Source organism: Hibiscus syriacus, unplaced genomic scaffold (assembly GCF_006381635.1).
Source record: "Hibiscus syriacus cultivar Baekdansim isolate YM2019G1 unplaced genomic scaffold, ASM638163v2 tig00112215_pilon, whole genome shotgun sequence".
In the NCBI taxonomy this organism is placed as follows: Eukaryota; Viridiplantae; Streptophyta; class Magnoliopsida; order Malvales; family Malvaceae; genus Hibiscus; species Hibiscus syriacus.
In genome coordinates this window covers 2,444,320-2,450,826 of record NW_024063268.1, presented here as the reverse complement: position 1 = coordinate 2,450,826, position 6,507 = coordinate 2,444,320, and the positions used below count along the sequence as shown (strand labels likewise).

General features: G+C 34.9%; 2 pseudogenes; one reads left to right on the top strand and one right to left on the bottom strand.

The window, feature by feature from the left end:
- Positions 1-2,009: 2,009 nt before the first annotated feature.
- LOC120175720 lies at positions 2,010-4,422 on the top strand (annotated as a pseudogene).
- Positions 4,423-4,877: 455 nt separating this feature from the next.
- On the bottom strand, positions 4,878-5,785 carry LOC120175782 (annotated as a pseudogene).
- Between the last annotated feature and the right edge of the window lie 722 nt (positions 5,786-6,507).

Below are 6,507 nucleotides of genomic sequence, written 5' to 3'. Positions count from 1 at the left end.
CAAGATATTATGGGACATTGAATTCAAGTTCGAGAGAGATCGAATGGACTTTAAATGGTCGATCGATATGACTCAAAAATCGAGGTAATACATTACTACATTTTTGCATGCTTTATGGTACATGATAGGTAATTAGTTGATGTATAGATAAATATGTTTGAGGCGTAATAAATATTAAGTATTCTAAACCCATACTGATTTCAGTAAAATGACGATAAATCGATTAAGACCAGAATGATTGCTATTGAAATTTAGGAGACCAGTAGGAAACCCTAACCTTAGTGATTGTTTAATTAAGCAATTAATATCGAAACATTAATTTTCAAGTGGTGCTTGTAAAGGATTTTAATACCTAAAATTATTGGTTATGAAATAACAAAAATGCCCTTGAGATACAAATATGACATGACTTACTTCTGATAGTGGTAATGACATGGAAATTTATACTTTGCCTGATATAAGCATGAATTATATGTTTAAGTTCATAATCTGTCAGAAAAATACTCGGATAACTCGTATAAGAGACTAGAAGATTGATAAGAAATTATGAAATTACCCTTGTGAGATCAAAATGACCCAAATTGACCCTTATAGTGGAATTGATCTGAGGACCCATATTTGACTCGATAAACTTACTGACTCACATGTTAAATCTTTAAATGTTTATATAATTTTAGTAATCAGTTTCTGACCTCCGAGAGGGTAAAAGACTCGAAATTTCTAATTTTTAGACTAAACACCCGAAGACCAAAAACTGGAGTTAATACATGCAACTTAATCGAAGAAAATGACCAAAATAACCTAAGTACTCAAATGAATAAAATACTCTCGAGCTCTGAAATGACCAAGATAACCTTGAGTATTGTAATGAACTAAATGCCCTCATGACCTGGATCAAGGAAATGTTTGTGGATAAGTTCTGAAAGACCTGATGAAGCATTAAATATTGTAACGCCCCTAAAGGTTTTGGAGTACAACCTAAGTATATAAATCCTCTTTGTGACTATTACAATATTGGAAAGGAATACCACCTGAATATAAGTCTGCCTCCTCAAGTTAGGTTCAATGATGGTTTGTAAAGATGATATGTTCAAGTATATAATGCAGTCGATCGCAAGAAATAAATATTCGTGAAGTGTTTTTGTCTAAATAACCAGTAAATATCGTGTTATTGAACTTTGATTTGTTTGATGGGATTTAAAAGTCTGATGAATCATTAAAAGTATGGAATGCTGCAAATTTACTGTGTTATCCTCATTAGTCCTATTATTAGAATTTCTATCGATGGTAAAATGACTAAAATACCCCTAATAACTCGAGTAATGAAATCATTACAATTGCATCTGAATATTAAATAATTCTGATGTAAGGTTCTTGAATACCTTTTTTATTCGCCCGAAATCCTAAATGGTCTTGAAGCATCATTTTCTGAATGTCTGATTATATCCGTTATAATTGAACCCTTTTAGTAGGAATCTCGTTTATGAAATCTGATCGATTTGTAGAAGTTCGTGTTTCCCTTCCTGATAATCAAGGTGTGCCTTTGGAAAGATATTTGAATCCTCTAGTGTGTTCCTTATGCACATAAATTTTTTCTCTGATTTTAAAAGTATGACTATGATTTTTGAAATAAAAAACATGGTTTATGATCTCTTAGTTTCTGATTTCTGATACTAGATACATCTGACTCCTGATTCTGATATTATTGTTTACTATTTAACTTATTTTATACTAGGGTACCATTCTGGATCTATTATGGAGTTTTGTAAGTTCAACTCCGATCAAGCTGGTAATTCCTTATGGACCTAAGTCGACCCTTGGGTGGGCTTATGGGCCAATAGGCCAAGTGGTAAGACCTTATGGACCCTAAGACAATCCCTTAGGGTATCTCATTTGAGGTACTCCCCTCAGGTAGCTCCTACGCTTCGACTAGGGTAAGTCCTTACGGACCCAATATGTTCCCTTAGTTTGGCTCCTATGCCCAATGGGCTTAGGGTAAGCCCTTATGAATGCAGTTCTGGGGAATTGCATATCGACATTCGGTTAAAAGGTATTACAGTGTTTAAAAATATTTTTTTACTAAAATAAACTACTATTTTTTTTAAACTATGATTACATTTATTCTGGTTTTGTGGGAACACACTAGATATGATATTTAGATCTCCTAAATCCGTCTCTCTGAATGTTTCCTCTAGACTGTAGGTTTCCTATCTATTACCTGAAAAATTAATTACATAAATCTTAGCTCATCACGAAAACTTATAGTTTCCTGAATCAATAAGAAAGTTTTTTGTTTTACCATATATCCTCCTTTCATTCAGCATCATCTGATAATTTTATATTACTAAGCTTTCCAAAGCTCACTCTATTACTTACCATTTCAGGTTAAAGAATCGATCCTGTGCAGTTGTCGATCGATAGTGGGAGTTCCTTTAGTGTCACTTGCAGTACAGATGTAATTAAGGGGCATGTAGGTCACATTTGTTTTTATACTGAGTTATGGTATGCTGTATGATTGAATTATGTTTTGATATGTGAATGATTTTATGAACATGTGTTTATTTATAAATTGTTTTACGATTTTTAACTGGTCTATCAAAAAGTTTATTTTTCAAGTATTTTTACCGTGGGCCGCTTCGGTAAACCTAATTTGACACATCAGATTGGATCGGGTCACCATATCGGTCGGAGGGTGTTCCATATCTTTTCTGCCTCAATCTTATTCAGAATATTTCCTTTAATTTGTTTCCAGCTATTATATTTTTTTCTTTGTTTTGCAGCAAAAACGATATGCATCCAAAAACAAGAAAGATCCTATACAAACTAAGATTGAGGAAAGTTTTCAGTGGTGTCTTTGTGAAGGCAACTAAGGGTGTAATAGACATGCTTCAGAAGGTGGAGGCGTGGAGTCATGTCACTTATGGGTACGAAAGCAAAGCAACCTTTGTTCTTTGGAATTATATTTTTCGGTCAATGTAAAATACTAAATCATTTGATGTGAGAAGTCATAAATTATAAGGGGCTACTCCTTGTGTGTTGATGATTTCTATTCTCTAGTGTAGTGTATGTGTATGGTCGTTTTACGATTTAGGGTTTAAGGTTAGGCGTCCACACTTGGCAATCAACATACACCTTATTTCCGTGAAGAGAATTCTGGAACTTGCCACGCCAAATTGTTCTTGGTCATCAACTATCTAGAATCCAAAGTGAGTTGCTATTGGGATTTCATTGTGATGGTACCTGCCACTGCTTTCTGTGAACCTTTTATCAAGCAAATACTGGATATATTATTTAATCTTATCAATCAGAGACATTTTGATTTATAACATGTTTTGAGGTTGAACTCTCTATTAATTCATGGTGGAATTAAAGCTTTTATCTCGGATAGTTTAGGAGTAGGAGGATTATGGGTAGAGCCTAGTGGTGCGTCCTGACAAAAAAAGGCTTCATGATACTTCTTCATATAGGATGCCTGTTGAGGAATTTGCTATCTGTCATAAATTTTGCAACCATCTATCCTTTAGAAGATGCATAAACACAGAGGACTCTTCATGTAATTATACCAGCATCCAACACTCACGCTCTACTCTGAGTAGCATAGACTAGAATCTTACGCTAGCTATATGGATTACGTTATATTTACAATGGCATGAAGTTATACAGTAGTGTATTGAGTTAGAATTCATATTTCTTTTATATCTGTTTCTTCAAGTTTTGTAACCCGGGTTGTTTGAAAATGCTTATGTAAGTGCTTTTCGCTCAAAATTCTGTTTCAAACGTTAAAGCATTCCCAAACAACTCATTTTCAGCAAAAAATTCATGTTTAAAAGGTGATTATTGACTCAAACCAAGAAGCTAGAAAAGCGATGCTTTTGCATTAGAGAAGTTTGTTGAAGAAGCTCGTTTAGAGAAGCATTCCCAGACAAAACCTTTACAACAATAAAATTGTTTTATGCAGATACCCTAATCTTAAGAGTGTGAAGGATCTTGTTTACAAGAAAGGTTATGCAAGGGGTGACAAGAAAGCAGATCCTCTGACTGATAATAACATCATCGAGCAGGTATTAACAGAGTCTACAGTTGAAGTTCCCAATTCAACTTTGTCCTAAGGTTTGTAATGTTCCCAACTAAATTTCCTTGTTTGTCTGACATTGGGAAAATATGGCATCATATGCATAGAAGATATCATACACAATCGCAAATGTCAGTCCACATTTCGACGAGGTTGTTCAAGCCAGAAGATGAATATCCAGGGGAAGAAACTTCCATATAAAGAAGGGCGAGATGCCGGAAATCGCGAAGATGAAATCAATGACCTGATCAGTAAAATGAGTTAAGCTCCATATCATAGTTCTTTGTAGCTTTCTCTAAGCCCGCATGGGATGTAATCCAGTTAAGTAGAACGACTTTGGCTCTGCTTTATCAATACTAATTTACCATTTCTCATTTGTTGAGAAAGTTCCCTATGAATCTTGTTCGAATTTTTCTTGCTTTCCCCTTATTGCTTATTGTTGCATTCTACAGAGCGTACAAATAGTGGTTGTTTACTGAGAAACTGAACGAAAAATAGGAAAGTGTGATACAAAGACAGAGGCAGAGGAGAAAATCTGTTAATCAACCATCAAAAATGAGTTTATAATTCTCGCTCTGGTAATTTACATTTGGAAGCTTAGATTCCATAATCCATACAAGTATACAACTCTAAAGCATAACTATGTAGCTTTCTCTCCTTTGATACTGAAATCAAAATTCTATACAATGATTTTGTATACATCAAAGAGTTGAGTACAATTGGTTCATCTCACTTTGTATCCAGAAACCAAAAGGTAAAATAAAAGAGAGAGAAACCCAGAAAATTTTCCCGAGAAAATAACAGATTAGACAACTTCCAATTCCTTGTATCTGGCTCTTGTTCTATCAGGGGAATGAATTTCTTCCATACCCTTTCTTTTGTTAACGTTTGATTTCGTTTCTTTAGATGTAATTCCTTTCATGAGACGAGGCTTCAGCTTGGTTACATCTGATAATTGAACTGGCTTTAAAAAAAACTCTTCAGCTCCATCTTCCAAGCATCTGATTTTGATAAAATTCATGTCACTTTCTTAGTTATTACTACTATCAAACTTTGAAAAAAAATGTTATACAAACTACAAACCTGTTGATTCTTGATGGGATATTCTCAGAAGACATGATAACAACAGGTATATCCTTAAATGATGAAGATTGTTTGATTTTTCTGAGGAGATCATAGCCTGTCATTCCAGGCATGCAATAATCAGTGATGATCAAATTCACTCTCGCTTGTTGTTCATCATGTGATGCAACACTCGAGTTCCTTTCTTCATCTTCATTCATATCATTCAATCCAAGAAACTCCAAAGCCTTACTCCCAGAATCAACTGCAGTAACTGTAAAACACAAACATCAAATTCAACCCATCTTGTGTTTCTCAATTAAAGAATTGTTTTTACCCAAAAAAAAAGGATTAACTTGATAAGAAGAGGTCTTGAGAAGCCTTTCAATAAGTTTTCTATCAATGAGACTATCATCAACGGCAAGTACATGGAACTGAGAATGACTAGCCATTCCCATGATTGTTAGACAAAGAAGAAGAAGAAAAAGAAGGGGAAGTGGATAAGGAAGAAGGCGAAAGAGGGGGTTTAAAAGGGTGGGAATGGAAGAAAATGGGAAAGCAAGATCCGGGAGATATCATCAAGAATCTACCGGATCTTCAAGGTTGATTTTTGAATTGGACAAGAAGCAAAGATGATGGTGTATTTTCCATTTTCAATCATTTTTTCTCTCTAATAATAATATTTTTTTTGAAAGAAGAATTTAACATAATCCTTTAATCGACGTTTTATTATTATTGATTAATATTAATGTAACACCCCAATTTAGGGGTTAAATTTAAGAAATTATAAAGTGGTGGATTTAATTGGTATTTTGAAAGAAACAGTGGATTAAATTGTAAAATTTCAAAGTTGGTAGACCGTTTTAAGAAGTGTAGAAAGTTTAGTGACTAAACTCATGGTTTACCAATTTTTATTATGAGATGAATTATAAACCTCATTTGCCGTGCCCAATTTCCAGTATGTTTCCAGTTTTCCTCTTCCTCTCAACCCTTCTTTCAACTCCGATCTACTCGTCGTCCGACCTCCGATCGACGAGCCGAAACTATCATCGTGTTCGTTGTCGAGCGAGGAACAAAATCCCTCAAACCTTTCATCGTGAATCGTCGTCGTTCATCGTTAATTTCAGTTGGAAGTATCGTCAGTAATAACTCGATTTCAATTGGTTTTTCATCGATTCACGACGATCCGAGTATCCGTTTATGACACCTCTCGCACCATCGTGTTCCTTGCATCGTTCCGAGTCCGCCGGTGTCATCCTTGGTCTCCGTCGACGGCGGCGCGTGAGGAGGTGAAGCGGTCAAAGTTTCCGATTAATTGAAATCGAGCTCTCCGCCGTTCAAAATTGTGAACCGAGATTTGTAAGTATCTCGGA